The sequence below is a fragment of the Ahaetulla prasina genome, chromosome 2 (genome assembly GCF_028640845.1).
Source record: "Ahaetulla prasina isolate Xishuangbanna chromosome 2, ASM2864084v1, whole genome shotgun sequence".
In the NCBI taxonomy this organism is placed as follows: Eukaryota; Metazoa; Chordata; class Lepidosauria; order Squamata; family Colubridae; genus Ahaetulla; species Ahaetulla prasina.
The window spans coordinates 95,812,078-95,834,907 of NC_080540.1; positions in this window are offsets into that span (position 1 = coordinate 95,812,078).

Genomic DNA, 22,830 nt, shown 5'->3' on the forward strand with positions numbered 1-22,830 from the left:
CAAGATTGGAGCGGTTCACATTAAGCTTAAATCTATTGTGTGCTTGTGTATTGTTGTGATTGAAGCTGAAGTAGTCTTCAACAGGAAGGACATTGTAACAGATGATTCTATGAGTTAAACTCAGGTCGTGTCGAAGACGGCAGAGTTCTAAATTTTCTAAACCCAGGATTTCAAGTCTGGTGGCATAAGGTATTTTGTTGTGATCAGAGGAGTGGAGAACTCTTCTTGTAAAATATTTCTGGACACGCTCAATTGTATTAATGTCTGAAATGAGGTATAGGTTCCAGACAGGCAAGCTGTATTCAAGAATTGGTCTAGCAAATGTTTTATATGCTCTGGTTAATAGTGTAGTGTTTCTGGAGAAGAAGCTAAGCAAGATTAAGTTTACAACTCTTAAAGCCTTTTTTGCGATGTAATTGCAGTGGGCTTTGGCACTTAGATCATTTGATATGAAAACTCCAAGCTCTTTAACAGGGTGGGGATTATCTGCAAGGTAATGTCCATTAAGCTTGTATTTAGTGTTCAGATTCTTTTTTACAATGAGATTTGGAGTTGCCAAGTTTTTGACCATTCCAACACAAAGTCAAGGTCTTTTGAAGGGTAGCAGCATTGTTGGTAGTGTTAAACAGTTTGACATCGTCAGCGGAGAGAACACAATTACTTATAATATGGTCACAGAGATCATTAATGTATAATATGAAGAGTGTTGGTCCAAGAACATTGCCTTGGGGAACGCCACTATTGACAGGAATATCCTTCCCCCAGGAGTGGGGAGGGAATGGGGATTTTGCAGTATCCTTCTCCTGCCATGCCCACCAAGCCACCCCCACAGAACTGGTAGGGAAAAATTTTGAATTTCACCCCTGCTTTGAGATTGACAACACATGCACTTCCAATTTAAATGAATAAGATTCTATGCTAAAGAGCAGCATTCCTAAGAAAGGACAGTTGGCCTTTTCCCAGAATTTTCCTTTTCTCTTCTTAACTAACCCATATACAGTAGTTAGGGTATATCCATCTATCCCACAAACTCCATCACTCCTTCAACTAAGCATAACAGTAGCTTTGCAGGATCAAACAAAAGTCGTCTTTAATCCAGTATTTTGCTTCTCATAGAAATAAACCAGAGGTCCCAATGCTCACAGGCATCAATTGGAACTGGATCCCCAGCTGTTTTTTTTTTCCTCAGCAACTAGATTTAGGGGTCACATAAAGTCTTCAAGGCCTTTGAGAAGTCATGACCGCCACAAATCTATCCATCACTTTTAAAGCCACCTAAGTTAATGGCCACCATGTCCTGTGGTAATAAATTCTACATATTATCTCCTGTATCAAGAAGTATATTCTTTTCTGTATTCCAGATCTTCCAGAACATTTATTTAATATTCTGTGGTTTTAAATTTCTGAGCGAAAGGAAAGAAACTTCCTGCTCACTTTCTGCAATTTAGGCATGGTTTTGTATACCTTGATATTTTCATCTACTCATCTTTTATTCAAGAGAAATAATTTCAAACATTTCTATCTTCTCATATTAAAGGTATTTGAGCTCTCTGATCATTTTAGTTGTTCCATTATGCTTTTTTCCTCAGATCTTCTTTTTTCAAAGATTTCTAATAATCCTTAGCATAGAATTGGTTATATACAGTATATATAACCAATACAAACACAAAAAATATTTTCACAGAATAAAAGATATATAAAAAAATAGAAAGGAAAAAGGAAAGAAAGAAAAAAATAAGGAAATACAAGGAACAAAAAAAGTGAAAAAAATTAAAGTTAAGAAATACATGAATTACTTCCAATCTTTCCAACAGATAAATTATAAACTTATTGTTCCTTCTTCCCCTTAGATGTAGCACAAGTCCCTTTAGCACTTTATTTAATCCACATCTTACTCTTCAAATATATAAATCTTTTTTTTTCTTCTTTCAGCAAAAGTCATTGAAAAAACGTTTCTAGTCTTTCAGAAAAATTTTTGGTTATTTTTTTTCTCTGACCAAATAGATTAGTTTTGCCATTTCTGAATTTTTTGCAATCCATTCCTCCACTGTGGAGATTTTATTATTCTTCCGTAGTTGTACATTTTTTTATTTTTTTATTTTTTTATTTTATTTGTCACAACAGTATATATAAGCATAAGCAAGAAATAACTATACGATATATAAGCATATATATAAGCATAAGTATGAAATAACTATATGAATTGGATACATCTTAGTATAGAATTTTTTTGACTTACAGCTTTTGCATACTAAGTCAACATCTTCACTGAGGGAATCCCCTATGACTCCTAGGATATTTTTTCTGATTAATTCTAGACAGCACAGACCCCCATCATCATCATTTACCTTATTATGCATCATATTTAGACTTCCTTAAACAACCTCATTTGCATTTTTTTAATACTCACCCAGTTTACAGAGATCTTTTTGCAGTCCCTTGACTTGTGGTTTTTCAAAAGCAAACAGTTGTATGCAATCTGCAACCGCGGCCATCTGTTAACTTTTTGGTTAGGATCATTTATATGTATTAAAAAGCATTTTTGCCCAACACAAATGACAGAATCTGCTTCCTTCCTCTTTCCACTGAAAAAGAAGTATTTCATTCCCGCTGCCTGTCAACAAATTAGCAATCCATAAAATGATAGATCCTGGGGCATAATTTCAATTGGCAAGTTCCATTGGAGGAAGGCTCTGAAGATGACAAATATAATAGACCAATTTATCTAGACACTAACACTTTTGTTTTCAATTCTAGACAGGCCTTGTTTTCAATGCCATAATTCTCTAAGGAAACCATTCTGGGGTGAAGTGGCCAAGATTTTGAAAGTGGCATTTTGCAAATGGTATTCTCGAGCCATTAAAAAAGGGAACCTTAGTACTATGCTGTACTGAATTCAATCTGAACATAACTGTGAAAAATATCCTTTTAGTGATATGATTTTCATTGTAAAGTGTCACGTTCTAAGTGACAAGTCTCTTAGCCTGTGCAATGGCAAGGAATAACCTAAGATCAAAAGAAGATAAATTGAAGTTAGTAGTGGATGTCTACCTTAAGCAGCACCTTTTTATGTCTGTTTCCCTCCAGAAAACTCAGCCTATCATTCCATAATTTCTTATCAATTTCTTTACTGGCCTACACTATTAAACAAAATATCTGGGCAGACCCACGTTGGGAAAGATTGACTCAAGCAAAGGATAATGAAATCTGTCCTAATAGAATGGCCAAATGACAAAGTTACAAAACTGCACTGTTGACGGATGCAGGAAGACAATGGGGTAGGGTTTGGGTTATGAGAACAGAGCTACTGTGCTTTACAAACCATAATTTATGGCTTAGTGCAATAGGTGACTACAGCCAATTTGGGTTTATTTATTAAACCTTGGCTAAGCAAACCTTGAGTTTGTGTGATGTATGAACCAAGTGGTATCTAAGGCAACAATGAATCAGGCAAGGGTCAACAAAAGCCAACTGCCCATCTTGCAGCTGACTCCTATTAATGCTCCCCTCTCCTTTATTTATACATGAATGCTATTAATTTCCATGCTAGAAACTCTAGGTTGCACACATTAAAACATATCCCATGTCAAAACGTATTCAAACAAATTAAAATGCAAGGCATCTGGATCAGATGTCTTAAAGCTAATGGCATCCTAACCCATAAAGCTTTCCAGGGCTTTCTAGTAACATAAGCTATTCTTGTCATGAAACCTTGTCTTGAAATTGGAGATCAACAGAAAGAATTAATCTGTGAATAAGCTGTCCCTTCAGAATAATAGTTCATTAACGTATTTACTGTACACACCCAATAAAATAGGTTTGCTGGCTTGAAAAAGGATGAACAAAAGAGGGACGGGCTAGTTTTGATCTTCTGAAATTCTAGTTGGCAGAATATAGAAAAGTTCAGAATCAGATGTAAGGAACCTCTGTAAAAACATTTCCCCCCTTTTTTACTACCCTGAAATCCCTTAATTTGGGCTAGAATTGGAGTGACTGGATGGAACTCAGCATTTATTGGACAGATACCCTTCCTGATGTTGACATGGGGTTTGGAGCAGATATTTTTTCTTTGCACCCCAGGAGACAAACATCTGCCCCTACTTAGGATTGAACTCTAACCTGAGTGGGAGGCGAGTGTTACCATCATGTCACTCAAAATCTCTGTACAAACATCAAAAGGCAGGAAACAGGAACAGGAAGGATGAGAACAGTCATTGCTGATATCAAAGCAATGTTGTTTTATGTAAATAATCAAATACTATTTAAAAAACGGCAAATATTTCATTTACTGTGTTGCACAGAATTCTAGCAGGTGGCTCACTTCTAAAAAAGCCATCCAGATCCTGCAAGCAGTTACTTGTGCAATAAATACTTCTTATATTGATTTAGCAAAGCATTTTAAAGAGGTAGGCCACTGAATTAACATAACCCTGACCAAGGATGGGCATGCACATACTGTATGTGTATGTGTATGTGTACACTTCCACACACACAGAGAAGAGTTTAATTATTAAGAAGCATCCATGCATTGGAGATTTGTGCTTCTGGATCCAGTCTCCAATAGTAGACAAATGGACCAAGGGGGATGAAAAAAAAAAGGGTAATTTAAGGATGATATCATTCAAATAGATGTTCCATGGTATTACTACATACATTGCATATTAGACTTCCATCTGGAAGAATCTAAAGCAGGTGTCACAGTTTCAACATTCACAAATTTTTTTCCACTTTTTTCTTTTGCTCTTTCTTAAATTATCTCTTCTGATTAAACTTTTTTTAAAATATTTGATTTGAACTTGTACTCAGCCCTCTTCTGTGATCTTAAGACGTGGCATTACTATAGTAAAGTTTTGGAATTAAGAAAAACGATCATCATCCATCTGCAGTTAGGGAAAGATAAAGAGAGTATAAGATAATGGAAATTTCCTGAATGTTTCAGAAATTAAATAATCCTGATGTCATGACATTGTCCCTCTGAAAAGGACCATAAATTGTGGGGGTGAGGCAGTGGTGAAATGTAAAATTTGTTACTACTGGTTCTGTGGGTGTGGCTTGGTGGGGGGAGTAATGTGACTGGGTGGGCATGGCCAATTTTTTTTTTACTTTTAAAAGCATTTTTTCTACAACCTCTTCAGTTGAAGAGGTTGTAAAAAAATGCTTTTAAAAGGCTCTGATGATCCCAGCAAAGTTGCCTGATCATCAGAGGCTTTTCTTTTCTTTTAAAAGCATTTTTTTTGCCTTTAAAAGAAAAAAAAACCTCTGACGATCAGGCAACTCAGCTGGGATCCCCAGAACCTTTTAAAAGCATTTTTTCTACAACCTCTTCAGCTGAAGAGGTTGTAGAAAAAATGCTTTTAAAAGGCTCTGGGGATCCCAGCTGAGCCGTGCGATCACCAGAGGCTTTTTTTTTTTACTTTTAAAAGCATTTTTTCGGCCAATGAAAAAATGCTTTTAAAAATAAAAAAACAACAACAACCTCTGATGATCCCACAGCTCAGCTGAGCATGGAGGGGGGGCAGGGATTTTTGCTACCGGTTCTCCAAACCACCCGCTGCCATCACTACTGGATCAGGCGATCTGGTTCGAACCAAATGCATTTCACACCTGAGCTGAGGGTTAAACTAGAAGACCTCCAAAGTCCCTTTCAACTGTTATTTTGTTAAACTTGTTCTCATATCTCTAAAATCCTGCTCTTGTAGTTGGGGTGGGATTTTGACTACCAACTTTTCTGCAACTCTGGGAAAGAAACAATGAGGTCAAAAAGCAAACTCCAAGTATGAATGTATGAATTCAAGAAAGTTCCAAGACTACTACTTGTTATGTTTTCATAAATAAAACTTGTAAATGACACCATCACCAAACTGGATGTAGTTTGATGCTATTGTATATTTAAAAAAAACCAGTCTGTTTATATGCAGACTTATATGCAGACCCTCTGGAAAGAGGCAGACTTTTACACAACCACATCTCAAATTAGTTAGGGATGTGTAGATAAAGAATACCTTGATTGAACCCAGGAATGTTTCCTGAGAGGAAGGGCAATCCTTTTCACTGGATTACAAATTAACTGATTAACAAGGATACTGCCTTTCAGGGCTGAGCTCAATTCTCAGTTGGCATCTAAGTCTTTAGTATATTCAAGTAATATTCCAAGCTGCCTGCTACATTATGACAGGTTTGTCTATGGAGATTCTCAGTCATCCAGGTCATGGTTGTCCCAAAGGTGCTTTTTCAAGAGGCAATTGGACTTTCTTGTTTTTTCTTTAAAGAAGTTTCACTTCTCATCCAAGAAGCTTCTTCAGCTCTGACTGGATGGTGGGGAATGGAAGGATTTATACTCCTTGCAGACAGCTGGTCATTTGCATTCTTTTATAGAGCCCTTGAGGCCATCTGGAGGTTAATCTGTGTCATCGGGGTCACCTGAGTGGTGCAAATGGGTGTGGAGCCTTCTTGGAACTGCTGAAAGGACTGTGTTGTAGACTGGAGACAGATTATGTCATAGCCCTCCTCCTCTGTTGAGAGAAGGTTGTTCAGTTGTGACAGATTCCCAGTTATATTGGCTCCAAACTGTGGAATATAGGTAGGTATGTGATTGCCATACCAAAGCTGGCTTTGGAAGTAACTGTTATATTCTATTTCATGATATTCTGTTGTATGTATCTGTTGAAATTCAGGAATATTTCAGGTATATGTGAAGTAAAATGAATCCCAATATCTTGTGACAATATTGACAACCTACAGCCTTTCTCTCTCTTTTCTCTTTAACTTTAGTACTTCCGGGCCTTTATAACTGGTCTTCCAATATTTATTATCTTAAGCCTTTACATTCCACAGAATATATCTGAACAGTTTATTTAACACATACAGAGTGGCTCATCTGAGCTATGTATTGATCTAGGACAGCCCCATCCATTTTTAGAGCCTAAGAATTATATTGATTTTTAAAACTCTCATTGACTATGTTTTTGCCTAATATTAAAACCCAATTTAATGATACAAATCTCAACTCAGTGAGCATCTTTTTATGGCTCACTCAAGCAGGAAATCAGAATCTTCAACTTCCATGTTAAGTTAACTGCATCTGGATGGAACTTTATTGTAAATCATCTATATAACCCTAATTAAAATTAATTTGAGTTTGTTTGGAAAGATAATATAACAAACATGCTGAAATGCCAAAAGAGAAAAGTACGGAATCATGCAAATAAATGATCCCCAAGTTTTAGAAAATGTAGAATATAGAAAAAAGCCAGTTAGGATGACCTTGAAGCAGTCATTCTATCTCAACCCTAGGGAAGCAGGTAATAGTAAACCCCTTCTGAAATCTAGCCAAGAAAGCTGCAGGGACTTGTCCAAGCACTTGCCAGAAATCAAGACTGATCTGAGTTGTAGAACATAGAGCAGTGTTGGCGAACCTTTTCAGCACTGAGCGCCGAAACTGGAGCACGCATGTGCCGGAAATAGAAGAGCAGCCACCCAGTACGAATGCGCGCGCCAGGAAGATGATCTTCCAGTTTCCAGCGTGTGCATATGTACCTGCCACCTGGTCTTCCGGTTTCTAGCATGCATGTGCACACGAAGACCAGTTGGCCAGAAGCCGAAGAGTGTCAAAATTCAAGTGTAAAAATTTGCTCGGGCCAGGGGGGGAAGGGGTAGCAGGGGGCACAGGAGCTGTCAGCAGTGGGGGAGGGATCTGCCCCATGTGTGGGGACCCACTGCCAGTTCTGCCTGGTGTTTTGACCTCCCTGCCCACCCCCCTGCCCCCCGGTCCCCATTGGGGTGGTGGGACATCCCCACCCACAACCTGATTCTGCAGCCCTGGACAGGGAAAGAAGGTTGGGTGGGGAATGCTCCTCCCTCTGCTGGAAAGCTGGCCTTCCTGGTCTCAGAGGGAAAGGGTATAGGCATTTCCGGAGCTCGGGTTGGGGGGCCAGCAGGCAGGAGAGCTTCACCCTAAATCTGGCCAGGATGAAGCACACACACCCCAGCCTGCCACCGAGAACAAGCCAGCGCAGCCCCCCTCCTGCCACTTCTGCCAAGGGAGGGTGACCATTTCTCTGCCAGCATGCCTCTTACCCCGGTGCCGGATAGACATTCCTCCCACGTGGACTCAGCTCCTGCACAGCCCTGCAGCCCCAGAAGAGAAGCAGCATCCCCAGGGCAAGGGGCAGGAGTGACTGGCCGGCCTGCGCAGCTGCTCCCACGTTGGTGAGCCGAACCCTCAGCAGCGTCTCCAAGCATGATGAGCTGGGCTGTCCTCCGGCCCTCCTGGGGCAGCTCGCCTCCCTGACAGTGGCTCCTCCTCCTGGCTGCTCCAGCATCCCAACCGGAAGTGGCAGTGGGAGAAACACCATCGCCCCATCACCCCTCACCCCTCACCCCTGGCAGTGGCAGGAGCAGTGGCCGGGGTGGCTGGCCGCCCAGCCAGCAAACACTGCCATGCTGACCCATGCACCTGAGCTAACCAGGCACTCCAGACAGCGGACATGCATCAGTGCCGCGGGCTGGAGGGCAGGGGCTACACAGGAAGCCCACTCAGGCAGGGAGAAGGGAAGCCATGACCCACCCATCCTGGCTGGCAGCTTTGCTCCCCTTGCTCTTCCGGGTTCCGGTGCGCTGGCCAGCTGGTCTACATGTGTGCAGGAGTGCGGGAAATCAGAAGAGCAGCTGCCCGGTGTGCATGCACGTACCAGGAAGATGATTTTCCAGTTTCTGGCGCATGCATGCGCACTGGCCAACTGGTCTTTGTGCACACATGCACGCCAGAAACCAGAAGATCAGGTGGCCGGTGCACATGCATGCACCGGAAACCGGAAAATAATCTTCCTGGCACGTGCATGCACACTGGGCAGCTGTTCTTCCGATTTCCGGCACACATGAAGACCAGCTGGCCGGCGCACTGGAACCGGGAAGAGCAATGGGTGACGGCTTGCATGCCCGGAGAGCCGCCTCTGCATGCCACTTCTGGCATGTGTGGTATAGGTTCAGCATCACGGACATAGAGTGTTACAATCTCTCCATCACTGGCCTTAATTCAGAGTCAGATAGTTCCTCTTGTACCTCTTTTAGGCCCAAATTAAACAACTGCTGTCCAGTCAGACTCATAAATCAATTTCCTATTCCAAGGTACTATTTCCCATCAGACAGGATAGCCCCCACCCAAGCTAATTAAAGTGAATTTTATCCTCCACAATGGTGTTGGAGCTGTTTATGTGATTCTGCCAATAGCCGCAGTCAAACAGGTAAAGGAATCTGTGAGCAAAATCTCCAAATATTCCTCACCATCAGTTGTGCTGGCAGTGATTGCTGGGAGTTATAATTCAATGTGACCTGACGGGTTAAGTGTTCCTTAGCTCTGTTCCATGTTTCAAAAAAAACCCACCCAAAACCCATCCCTCTTGTAAGCTCTTTAATTTAGGAGCCATTCTAATGTAATGTGATGACAGCTGCAGTAGCGAGCAACTCAGCAGACAGTGTTTATCTATCCTTTTTGGAACTGTCAATAATCTGTTAGGATTTGCAGGTAGAATTAAAAGAGGGAAGGATTGGATGAGCACTGCAATATGAGTATGACGGGGCCTCCAGTTCCTCTTCAGTTATATACACAGAAGTCAATATCCGTATCTTCTGCATATCCCTCTCTTCCCGTGGCCAATTGCACAAGAGATGTGGATGTGCATTTGCATGAATTGCACACATTTCTCTGTTGGAGATCTTCTTTATTGGGCTGGGATGTGGAGGATTTTCAGCACATATCTATTCCCATTGACACCTATTTACTTGCTCCATTCATTTTATACATTTACTGCTGGGGAGCTATAGAAATGGCATCTGCAGTATGTCTCTGGCCAATGGATCAGATTTTGTAATTTGTTTCATCCGCTGGGGGACTCTTAAGAGCAGAACTGTGATAAGAACCGTTTTTCCAGAGCAAGTTAATTTAATTCTTCTTAAGATGTATCTAATTACACACACACTCATGTACAGATGGGAAGAAAGCCCTTCAGTGTTTCTAAAAACCAGTTTCTTCTTTAAACAGAAGTAGAGGAGGAAGATAAATATATGTTTTGCTGAATAACAATATACACATTAATAACTTTTAAAAGTAGATAGATTGCCAGAAGGGTGAGGAAAAAATAAGAAAGACTAAGGGAATCTTTTACTATTTGCTAACAGCGAGACAGTGCCTGGGCTATCTCCTGTCAAAATACATTCACATACAACTGCCAACTTCCAGAAGATGGCATCTTAGCGCACAACTTGCGTGCCACAGAACCTGCAGGGTGAAATACTTCCTACACAGAAAAGAAAAGGCTCTGCCTTCTTAAACTCAACTCTCCTCTTAACAGAGGGGGCAGCAAAGGCCAACAAGATGCAGAGGAAAGGAAGAAGAGGACTTGACAGCGTTCTTGCTCCTGCCTTTTATCTTTCTACTGCTGAGTGTGTGTAGAGCACAAATTGACTGTGATATTTTCCCACTTCATGGAAGATCTATATTTAAAAATCCTGTCTCCAGCCCAGCCCAAATGACTCTGCTGCCTGAGGCAAAGAAACAAGATGGCTTCCCTGCCCGGTCTTTCTGTATGCAAAAGCCAAAGGGTTTGGCAATGTCATACTTCTTCAACACTGACAGAGAGCTCTCCTCCAGACTCATTTAGAGGGTCCAGAGGCCAGATGACGCACAACTGTCTGCACCGGCACCACTCAGTATTTGTCACCTGAGGCAATTGCCTCATTCTTCTTAGCAGAACTCTTCCATGTCCAAAAGACATATCAATAACTTCACATTTCTAATAAGCTGGGCTCTAACTTGCAAAATCTATTAGAAAAAGTTTGAATCTTTTTATATAGCTAGTTCTTAATCTTTGATAACAATCCTTTGCTATTTAAATTTATTTCATGCTTCTCTGATCTATTGGTTGAGTGACATCAGGAACAGACTACCACAGTGATGTCATTCTGTCTGTATCATTCTGTCTTTTGACATCATCTTCCAAGCCCTGAACATGTCAGGTGGGGAGGCAATGTTACCTATCTTATCCTGCATAGTTGACTTTTCCCTTTTCAGAACAGACTGGCTCCAACTGAAATGCCACAGGATGCTCTCTTTCCCACATATTTTTTCTAATTAAATTATGAGAAATTTTTACCTAATTGCTTTGTACATTTCCCAGGAATAAAGCGCACATTAAGATTTAATAAGACTCTGCTCCACTCACCACAGAGCAGCTATCCAAGATGATTGCCTCTCTTAATGTTCTCGTCTGTTTCCTCAAGAGCCAACCAAAATGATCATTAAGAAATAAAGACCCTTCCACGGGTATTAAATATACCTTTGTGCACCTGGTTCCTTGCAAATGATCTACAACTGTGCTACACCCAAGGAATAATAATAACAAGGATGCTAATTACCCTGTGGCTGGTCCTGCATCCAGACAAATTGTGCCATCAGTTCTTGTGGGAAGAGGATCCAACTGTGTCCTTTGAAAGAAAGGAGCAACTATCAAATGTTGGTGCTGGTGTCAGCAGCTTCCCAATTAGCACAAATGCTTATACTGTCTAATTCTATTTGAACTGGTTCCCTGTGGCCTCCATTCCTGTTCTGCATCATATGTACATGTTGCAGTCTGATTCTTCCTGTTCTTGCCTGAGCTAAACATGACACATAACTTATAGGGACCTTGGCAGGAACACGTGGGCTTTTAAAAGAGCCCTTAGACAAGTATGTTTTGTACATAAAGAGACCTATTGTATTAGGAATCCTGGAGACTAATGTTTCTGGAAAAATCAAGGGATTTGGGAGTTCTATAAAGCCTGGACACCTAATAATGTACTTGCTGCCATATGTAGCAATCTGTCAGCTCAACTATAAGAGAAAGCACCTTCTTATAGGCTACTCATTTGTTAGGGATCATAGATGGAAAGCTTTGAGACAGGAGTCCCAGGAGTAGAATTCTTCCCTGTTTAGTAACAGTTGAATCCAAGCTTGAAATGTTTGCTCTGCTAGCACTTAGTTAAAATGGTCACAATAAAAGGGAATTTAGCTAACTGCAACTATGGATGTTATCTGCCTAAATCACACAATAACACCAGTAAAGCAAAATATTAAAACCTGAGAATAGTCATAATTTCTGAACAGCTGATTCTTGACTACAGGAATTAGCAACGTAGTCATCCCTTGGAAAGTTATCCCATTCAAAGGTTTAGTTGACCACTTTTCTGCCCATCCAGTCATGTTTCCTTGTGATCCAGACCCGGAACACTTCTCAAGGCATCCCTTGTTGATTTCAGCATTTTTAAATGGGACAAATGCCATATTATGAAAGCTGAGCCACAATGCCAGACTTGGTAGACCCCAAGCTAAAAAAAAAAAAAAAAAGCAACCCTTGCCTCAGGTTCTGCAGGCCTTTTCAGCAGCCTGAGGAAAAGTGCAGATGACACAGTTCCATTTCCTTCCATCCAGCTGATTCATCCTTTGCCATTGAACTCTGCTGAACTGTGTGTAGGTGGGGGAAGGCTAGTGAGAAACACAAGACTGGGTGAGGCGGAACATTGCAAATGTTCAGGTTCACAAGAACTTGATGTGGTTTTCACCTTTTCCTGTTTCTCGACAAGCCTGATTGTAGGCCTGGTAATGATTGTTGTTGCTTGTTTGTATCAGCTGGACCAATCACAACCACTTTTTCTCTAAAGATGAGACTTGAGACTAAGTATGACTGTAACTTTGTTGCTTGTATCCTTATGATTTATATTGATATTGTTTCCTGATTGCTTATTTGTAGCCTATGACTATCATTGTGTTGTACCTTGATTCGTGATGAACATATCTTTTCTTTTATGTACACTGAGAGCATATGCACCAAGACTCATTCTTGCCTGTCCAATCACACTTGGCCAAAAAAAAAAAATTCTATTCTATTCTATTCTATTCATTTATTTATGTTTTACACTTTGGAACTCAGAGAGGGAAACTTGAAAGCTAAGAGCACCATGGAACTGGAGTAAATGCAATAGTGGGGTTTGGACTGGAGGATGGTCTCTGGGCTGTGTGGCTGATGGGCCAGGAACAAGGAGATACTTTGGGACCTCAAAGGCAAATCGGTATCATCCGGACAGAAAAAAATACGAATGGCCACTAGATGGCACCAAGGAGATGTTTGTCTTATTGCCTCTCACTGGAAGGAGAACGAGAAAAAAAAATAAAGGCAGCAGACCGGCTAGCAGCGACTGCCGGGGACTGTCCACTTCCAGCCCGCGTTGCTGAGGCGAAGCATCCCAGGCAGCGCACCTGCACTCTTTGCTTCGCTCGCTCCTTACGACCTCGGTAGCCCTCACTGCTACTGTCTTCGGGCTGCAAAAAAAATCTCAGTGACCGCTAGAGCGGGTAGCAAAGAGACAACAGAAAAACCTCGTCTCTCTGCTGAGCTTGAGCGCCCTCCAAATGTTTGCAGCAGGGAACGGTAGCTTAATGGCCCCGCGCGACCCCGTTGTTTTGAAGCCTGTAGGGCAAAGGGATGGGCACCATAAAGGCGGCCTCCTTCGCTCTTTCGATGCCCCTGCGGCGGACTCTTTCCGCAGGCGGAGCTTGGTCCGTGTGTGTTGGGGTGGAGAGCAGGGAGTCTGTCGGAACCCGGTCGGGAGAAGCGAGTTGCTGCGATGATTCACGCGCTTCCCTGGGAAGGCGACGCGCGAGCTTCTGCGGCGAGAAGTCGCCTCTCCCGCTCCGCTTCCGCTCTTCCCGCTCCCGCCCCCATGAACTTGCTCAGTCGTTTGCCTTCCGCAGGCAGATAACCGGGCCAGGGGGAGGCTCGGGTAAGCTCAGGGAGGCTCGGAAATGGAAGATCGGAGCAAGCATTGATCAGCAGGAAAAGGGATTTATCTCTTTCTCGCGGTTCCCTCAGCCACCGTGATTTAGTTGCTGGGTATAACGGCCTTTCTCCCGCCTCCGCCCCTCCCCGTTGGTCAGCTGTATTTATTTATTAGTTCAGTCCTGAAGCAATATTACCACCAGCTCCAACCCCTCGATGGCCATTTCGTTGCTAAGTCTACGGTACGTCGGAGCTGCCTCCTCTACCTGCGAAAATCTGTGCTGTGCACAGCCAGCAGATTGGAAGAATCCCCAAGTGGGAACAGCCTATCAAAGCAAAAGGATAAGTGAGCCGGTTAAATCTAAGAAGGCTCCCTGCTTATTATGGAATTGCAGTAATAACCCTTGCCTGAAGTCTGTGTGCATTCTTGAAGATACTTCTAGTGAAGGGGAGAACCATGCCCAGGAGGCTGATTAACAAAATGGAATAAGAAGTTGCCTTACTCCTTTTAGCTGAGGGCTATTGCTCATGGCCAGGTTGAAGTTCCGTCTACCATCCTTTTTTATTTTCCCCTGTCTTCCGATCAGTCATGTCTAATTCTCTGAGACTACTTGGACAAAAGCCCCCACTGTTTTCACGGCAAGGCTTTTTTTAAAATCAAAAGTAGTTTGCCATTGCTTCATTCCCTGGGCCATGAGAAAGTGGCTGGCCCAAGGTCATCTAGCTGGCTTTGTGCTTTAGGTGGGACTAGAACTCATGGTCTCATGGTTTCTAGCCTGATGCCTTATCTGCTACAGCAGACTGGATCTCATCAATACTTCAGCTGGCAAAAAAAAAAAATCCTACACCAATGTTTCTACTCTTATCTTGCTACAGGCTTAATGTTGGCTTGTACCCTTTATCCCTGCTATTGCTGGTCAGCTACTGTTCAGGACCTTAGTCTCTGTTTCAGAACACATGATTCTGGGCTTCAAAAATCCAGATGACTATTAGAAGTCAGTGAAGCATTAGAGTGTTCTCTTTGTGCCATCCAACCCAAATCGAGCTAAATTTCATGTTTTGGAGGGGGTTTTTTCCCCAAAAAATTTCTTTATAGGAGATCAAAAAACAGAGTGTGGTAAAAAAATGGCAAGAGGTGGCACAATAATGCAATCAAAACTCCACCTGGTTTTTATTGCACCTGCAACACAAATAAAAACCAAACACAGCTTCTGTTACGCCATCACAGCAACCATCTTGACTTTTCTGTCCATATCCTGAGGACAGCTCTGCTTTTTGGTTGTCTGTCACTCAGGAAAGAAGAGCGGTGTCCAAGAATGGGTACTTCTGCCCACTTCTGATTCAAATCCAACCACTCTTACTTCTGCCTCAGTTATGCCTAAGGAAAAACAGCTTCTTGTAGGAAAGAAAAAAAAAACCCGGCATACTCCTAGGGAACCATAATCCTGCAATTGTGACTGAGGATTCTGTACAAAATTTAGAGAGAATATAAGGCAGCCATTTTTCCAGGGAATGAGCATGCTGAGAGAGCAACCAAGGAGGGTTAACGCAAGTTTCACACTATGGTTCAACAGGAGGAAGACATAAGAAAGAAAGGAACAGAGAAGCGGTTTGTTTTGAGAGCTGTATGCTCAGCTGGCAGAACTATCACTTGAATAACTTCTGATTGCAAAGGATATGCCCAGAAAGTTTGCTGATTGCTTTTGAAGGGTTAGCACCTCCTACTACAAAAGCTACGAAGGAATACAACACAGACAGTTTCCAGGCAGCAAGTTCACTGAGCAAGTGAAGAGGGGGGAAAAAGGCAGGAGATTGAAAGGAAAATTCAAGTATGTGTACAAACATACCTAACAAATGTTCTTTCCATGGATGTATTTAGCTAACCCAAGTGTCTAAAAAGGAACAGATAGAAATCAAAGCTTTTTATCTTGATAGGGTCCTACATATTAAAAATGAAGACAAATGATACAACTCTCAGATCATGACTTTCAATGCTTGTGGCATGTTTGTGTTCCTCTTGAAAACATCCTAGGCTAGCATAATAAAAACAATATTATTACTATAATAGACTAGGCTCAGTAAAATAAATTACAGAGGCAAGCACGATGTCTTATTATTATATACCTAGTAGCTATCAGTATAGCCACATTGGTCACTCTGTCCCATAATTGTAATCTGATATATCATTGTAGCTAAGTGGTGGCAAAATCTGACAACTAAATAGATAATACTGTGATCTCTGTCAGCTTATAAAGTTACCTATATAAACCTCCTATGTTTGACCAGGCAGTTTTTAAAAAAGCAGCTGCGATAGCTTTTGTGTCAGGTCAGGATAAAATACATAGCATTAAAACAAACACACACACACACACTCAATAGATTCATTTCACCTGAACTGCATGGGTATAACCCCTGTCATAATGGAGTTTTGCTGAATTTGCAATCCAAGCTAGCTGTGGGAGAAATTAAAATGAGCTCTGGAGAAAGCCCATTGTTAATTACAAGAGGTAAGACAAGAGAGATATTGTCTGCTCATCTGCAGGGATGAGTCTTTGAGTTTCTCTCAGTGGTCAGTTGATTTTTAAAGTTTGGCTCAGCTTATTTTAAAGATCAGCACTGCTGATGCAGTGTCTAATTATAATTGGCCTTATCCATTCTGATATTAGCAAATACTCAAATGCAAAGCCACAAGAAAATTTAGAACTACTCCGCTTTCGGTATGACCTGAGCATAGCTCATAAAATCATCTGCTACAATGTCCTACCTGTCAATGACTACTTCAACTTCAACCACAACAATACACAAGCAGACAATAGATACAAACTTAAAGTGAACCGCTCCAAACTCAATTGCAGAAAATATGACTTCAACTACAGAGTGGTCAATGCTTGGAATGCACTACCTGAATCTGTGGTTTCATCCCCAAACCCCCAAAATTTTAACTTTAGACTGTCTACTGTTTACCTCACCCCATTCCTAAGGGGTCTGTAAGGGGTGTGCATAAGAGCACCAGAGTGCCTACCATCCTTGTCCTAATGTTCCCTTTAATTGTATTCATTTTATGTATTCAATTCATGCTTATACTTATATATATTATCTAATACATACGCGACAAAATAAAATAAATTATACAGTTTGTCCACCATTGTGATATGCAATTGTCCTGTGTAATAAGTGAAAGCAAGACATAAGAGCTAGACCAGGGGTCTGCAACCTTAAACACTCAAAAAGCCATTTGGACCCATTTCCCATAGAAAAGAAAACACCGGGAGTCACAAAACCCTTCCTGTGCCTGACTATTTCTTGAGCGGCCACAAAACTAGCATATGTAGTTGAATTAAATGTTCTGTTTTCTTCTTAAACTTTTTTACCTTTGGATTTATCCATGGTTGGTCTACCGGAGGTGTGTGGAAAAGCTCAATAAATCGTGTGCCGGTGGGTATCACACATTGGCGGCTATGGTGCATATTTTGAGTGACGGAGCTGCAGCAGAGGGGTGAAAGCAGGTTGCTGACCCCTGAGCTAGAATGAGCTTTTGCTGAGTGAATAGAATAGATTGCCAAACACAAAACTCATGTGTGCCAGTTATAAGTTTTGGTGCTAAAGGAATTTATGATGAACTTCGCTGTGGGTACTTAAGACCGGTTCTGAAAGCTGGACCCCCTTGCATATCAGATACTCAACAGCTGGCATGCATTTACAATCATTTGCAGCATCCGATGGTCATATGACCATGTTTCATGATAGTTTTGCTAAAAACTTGCATTTACTTTTGGTTCTCAGCAAAACCGACTCATAGTGAACCATTGGTTTACTTAATGACCTTGGCGGTCACTTAATGACCATGCAAAAAAGTCATAAAATCGAGTCATCTCAAATAGGTAACCTGATTTACAATTGTCACAATTGGAGCCCGTGATGGGCAGGCTCCATTACAGTTGTAAGTCAAAGTCTTCCTGTGTTATAAAATATCACAATGTTTGTTTTCTTGTGGTTTATTCCTCCTTAGACTATTAAAGCAAAACTCCTCCTCAGATTGATTTGTTCAATAGGAGGATCGTGTCACTTACATAAAGTAGAGTCCATAGTCCTCTTGGCTCTATGGATATGAAAAAGGGACACCAAACCAGCCTTGGAACAATTAAAGATAAGTGAGCTCTTCACCTCAGACATTATAAATTCTGTAAATTCTGCAAATTGTTGGAATGCTGTTTCAGAAATTAGATCATATGCCAACTTCTCCAGTTGTCATTTGAAAAACACTTTGGGGACAATCATGACCTGGATGATTGAGAATCTCCATAGATAACTTCTCCCCTTGCCAACCAAGATAATGGATTCTTATAGAGTGAAAACTTCCAGGAAAATACTGCTTCTGATAAGTATACTTGTTCATTTGGAAAGGAGCATTTGTACTTGTGCTCTGATGATGTCCCAGCTGATGAGTAAAATTACCTTCTAACAGCAAAAGTCTCCTCTGGCTTTTTAACCAAAGATTTCATTTTAACCACTCAGACTGTACTAGACTTGTTTGATAAATCAACAACTATTTCTATACAAACTGACATTCTGAAGACATTTGACACCCATATAAGATCCTGCCTAGAGATGCAGAAAGCATATCATCCTCAGCAAGCTCCTTATTACTAACTAATAAGCAACTTGAGATGTGGGGGAAGTTGCAAATAATAGTGCTTGAAGAAAAAAAAAAACAGAATTAGAGCGGTGGCTGTGGCTGTCATACTTCAGTTCATCACAGAAGACAAAGATGGATTAGACCAAACAAAAGAAATAATATCCCAGAAGCTGACAGAGGAAGTAATTCTCCAAGAAAGACAATCAGCAAAAAACAACAACAACAACACAAGTTCAGTGGATGAGAAAGAACAACAGAAACAAGAAGTAGTGCTGGAATTCGGCAGTAGCTTTCAGGCCTTTGCAGAAAAAAATGATATTCAGAGCAGAAATAACAAAAGTTTACATTACCCAGAAGATAAGAGACTGGAGCCTTGAAAAGCAGAGGGCGTAGGACTGCTACCTACAAGACAATAAGTGTATTGGTTGAGCCGTGGTGGCACAGTGGTTAGGATGCAGTACTGCAGGCTACTTCTGCTGATTGCTGGCTGCCAGCAAGGTTCACTAGCTCAAGGTCGACTCAGCCTTCCATCCTTCGGAGGTCAGTAAAATGAGAACCCAGATTGTTGGGTGCAATATGCTGTCATTGTAAACTGCTTAGAAAGGGCTGTAAAGCACTGTGAAGTGGTATATAAGTCTAAGTGCAATTGCTATTGCTCTGTCTTAATTATAATATGCCTGCTGGACTTAGAACATGTAAAGTATGCTGACTGACAATAGCATGGTCAGGAATGTATCAAAGCAGCTTTAGAAACCCATAACATTTATTCCCATCACATCTTCATGGAGACAGATGTACCAACAAAAGTAGCTATAACCACTGTGCCTGGGACTTCAAAACCATAGAAAGGAAGCTGAAGCATCTGAAGGTTCAGGACAGACAACTGGAGAAAGAAAGAAAGATATTGGAAGTGAATGGCTGGCTTTAAAAGCTGTGTCAATGGAAGAGGTTTGATTTCTTGGGCCAAAGGAGTGATGGGTTGCCCCCAGTTTGCTCTGGTTCTGTAGAGCTGGTAGTAAAAATCTGCTGGCATTCGGAGAACCGGTAGTAATGGCTGGCTGGCCATGCCCCCTAACCAGTTCCCCAATCATCAGAGGTTTGTGGGTTTTTTTTTATTTTTAAAAGCCTCTTTTCTTCAGCCAAAAAAAAAGGCTTTTAAAAGAAAAAAAATCCTCTGATGATCGCACGGCTGAGTAGGGATCATCAGACCCCTTTAAAAGTGTTTTTTTTTTGTAAACAACCTCTTTGGCCGCAGAGGTTGTTAAAACAAAAGGTTTTAAAAGGCTCCTCTGGCAACCCCAGCAGAGTTAAGAGCTTCTGGGCTGCTATTAGGCAACTTCAGCTGGATCCTCAGAGGAGCCTTTTAAAAACTTTTTTTCCTCTGGCCCACCCAATACCCCCTCCTCACTTACTTAATTAAGTTCCTTTCGGGCTCGCTTTCCTTTGGCTTCTCCAATCAGTTGTATCAACTGATTCTGCCTTCCTGCAATCCATGTCCTCAGTGCCTTTGCTGGCTGAGGAACTCTGGGAGTTGAAGTCCACAAACCTTAAAGTTACTAAGGTTGAAGACCCCTGATCTAAAAAATATAAATAAAATAATAAAATATTTATGCAGCTTTCTGAGATTTGGTGTTTCTGTAGTGTTTCACTCTAACTACACAAACACACAGAATCTCACGAAGCTGTATGTGGCATTTTGTGTGTGTGTGTGAGTGTGTGAGTCAGTTGTGTTGTGTTGTGTGTGTATAAAGTGTGAAAGTTGGTTTTGAGCTTTTTGTGGCTTTGTGAGGTTCCTGGTTGTTGCAGGAGCCATTTTGGGTGAAGTGCAGCTGCTTTTACATTGTGTGTGAGTCAGTTGTGTTGTGTTGTGTATGTGTAAAGTGTGAAAGTTGGTTTTTGGTACCTCTTATTGTTTTGTATACTTTGTTTATTATTTTTATTATTTATTGTTATTGGCCATGCCCACCCAGTCACATGACCGCCAAGCCACACACAGTGTCACATGACCACCAAGCCATGCCCACAAAATAAGCCACACCCACAGAACCAGTATTAAAAATTTTAGAACCCACCCCTGGGCCAAAGTCAATTTTATCTGCCTGACGGGCTGCTGGCACTACATGGATACAAAAAATATGTGTGCTCAGCTCCGTTTCAGAGCCGAAGAGCCAGCGCTGTCTGAAGATGTCTCCATGGTCATGTGGCCGGCATGACTAAATACCAAAGGCGCACGGAACGCTGTTACCTTCCCACCAAAGGTGGTCCCTATTTTTCTACTTGCATTTTTTACATGCTTTTGAACTGCTAGGTTGGCAGAAGCTGGAACAAGTAACGGGAGCTCACCCCAGTACACAGTACTAGGGATTCGAACCACCAAAGCTTAATTAGGAGGACTGAACTAGGACTACCAGATCTGAAAAAACCCCATATGGTCCTTAGATGGCAGCAAAGAGATATAGAATAATCCTCTAGATTTTTGCAGCCTGTATCTTCTTTTGTTAAACTGAATCCTATGGATTAAAGACAGAATCCTCCAGCTCTTACAGTGATTTTTGTACTTAAAAAAGTAAACGTAAGAGCAACCAAACTGGCCTTTACTGAACCACTCCATTAAAGAAAAAGAAATCAGGCAATTTGACACATAAAGTTCATAGCATTTGCTGAGATTGTTGTTATGCTAAGTGTATGGAAACTTAACCAATTGAGCTGGAACATTTAGTGCAGGAAGTCTAATGTGACTGAATCAGTATAACAGACAAGTAGGGTATTTCCCATAGTTAGAAAATAGAAGTTCAAGGATACAATTTGTTCAAAAGAAACAAAGAGTTTTCTGTTTTTTAATAGGGAGTGCTCATCCTCGTTCAAAAGGAAAAGAAGCAATAGGAAAGGAAGGATAGTACCACTATTCGTTAAAATTATCCATGCTTGCTGAGAAATTCAGTGAATGAACATGAAGATAACATGTGGGTTAAATTAAGCAAGGAAAGAAAAGAAAATACTGATGTGGGAATCCACTGTTGAACAAAAGAAAAGATGTGATGAATGTTTTCTAAAAGCATATGGATACTCTTTCAATGGTACTCAGAACAAGAGGAATGGGCAAGTTTAATTACTCCACAATCTACTGGAAGACAAATAATGTGAAATACTCTCTCCAGATCCAAGTCCAGGATCTCAAATTTTATATTAAAGCAGAATGTTGTTTGATGGAGAAGAGCATTCCCTAGAAAACATAGAAAATCCTTTTACTTTGTGATGAAGTAGTTCCCTTAACAGATTATGAAAATGTTATGGGCATAATATATCTTGTTTTTAGCAAAGCATTTGACAAAGTATCTCATGTCATTCTAATTAACTAGTCAGGTAAATGTGACCCAGGTAGGTTAGAGAAAAAGAGGCAGGGTCAAAAAATGGCCTGAAATTAATGGAATACAATTTAAAACTTGTCATTTAGGAAAAAAAGAGTTACATGAAGAGATTGGCAAAGTTGTGGGTTGTCTATCTTTGCTGCCTTCCCTCCTAAAGTGGTGGGGAAAATATCCCCTAATCAGACCACTGTAATAGGAATGGCACAGATTTGGCTGGATTTTCTCTGCCCTTTCCTTTCTTTCTATGGGCAACAATTGCTGACTTGCAGATTCCTTCATGCTCTGTTCAGGAAACAGGGTGAAAGTGGGGAACGTTACTCTCCTAATTCCTACTGTTTTGCTCTTTCAGCGTTGTATTAAATCTGTAAAGTTAAACATCTGTCTACTATATACTGTCTATAAATATATACATATACATATACAGTGTTTTTTTGTCAAAGCACCTGGTCTACCCCAATGTGGGAGGGAGCATACTGCTTCCCTTTCGCCTTTCAGCTCCAATCCAGGAGCCCTCAAGCAGTTGCATTCACGACAAACCATTTTATACCAAATATATATTTGCTGATAAAGAAATAAAGGGAGACCAGTATACAGTAGATCTATTTCAAGCTTTTTAGCTTTCATCAGCTAGCCATACCCTTACTCGGATTTGAACTTGGGCTGCCTGCATATTAGGCAGATGTATATGTATATGTATATGTATATGTATATGTATATGTATATGTATATGTATATGTATATGTATATGTATATGTATATGTACTGTCTACTGTTGACCTCACCCCATTCCTAAGAGGTCTGTAAGGGGCATGCATAAGAGCACCAGCGTGCCTACCGTCCCTGACCTAAAGTTAATTGTATTCACTTTATGTATTCAATTCATACTTATATATATTATCTAATATGTACTCAACAAAATAAATAAATAAAATAAATAATATCTTACAGTCTGGCCAGTGTTATTCCCCAAGTCTGAGTTCCATTGGCAGAGCATTGCTCCAGCTAGGTCTTTAGCAGT